Genomic DNA, 664 nt, shown 5'->3' with positions numbered 1-664 from the left:
GGCGCGCGCGCGATTTAGTTAAATTTCTCTTTTGTCGTTGAATGAAAGAAAGAATGAAAAAGTCCATTAACAAGCACGTTAACTAATAAATGAATATATGCCTGTTTATCACGGGAATACATTCTGACCACTGAAAATAGTAAAACAAATTATTAAGTTAAACCGTATCGTGAGAACTCATTTGCATTATTGACCTAAACACAAAAAGAAAAAGTATAGTGAAAAAAATTATTGATACTAAAATAAAGACAAGTTCAGACATGACTCACACCTCCTTTTAAAATATGTCTTTTCCTTTGCCTTTTGACCTGAACTCGCTTCCGCTATACTTAGACGCCATTGTTCATACTGTAATAGAAATCACAAGACACCGTGCAGACTGAACAAAGCATAAGGCAGCTCTCAAGACACAGGAAGAAAGGGTGGGCGTGTCTGTAGATATTGAGCGTGGGCGGGGTATATTCTGTGGTGGGATTGTACCACCGCGGTTGAGACAGGTTGCGTGGTTGGTTGTATGGGAATCGTGTGAAATGTGTATAGTGCATGGGAGGTCTGCATGTGCGCTCTACCGATTCTCAAAAGTAGGTATACATTAAAGAAGAAAGTTTAAATTACTAGATGGGCCCTCTTTTTTTGTCCACTTTCTTCTCTTATTCTCTGTTCA

This window comes from Penaeus monodon, chromosome 29 (genome assembly GCF_015228065.2).
Source record: "Penaeus monodon isolate SGIC_2016 chromosome 29, NSTDA_Pmon_1, whole genome shotgun sequence".
Classification (NCBI taxonomy): domain Eukaryota; kingdom Metazoa; phylum Arthropoda; class Malacostraca; order Decapoda; family Penaeidae; genus Penaeus; species Penaeus monodon.
Note: the sequence above shows the minus strand (reverse complement) of the source record.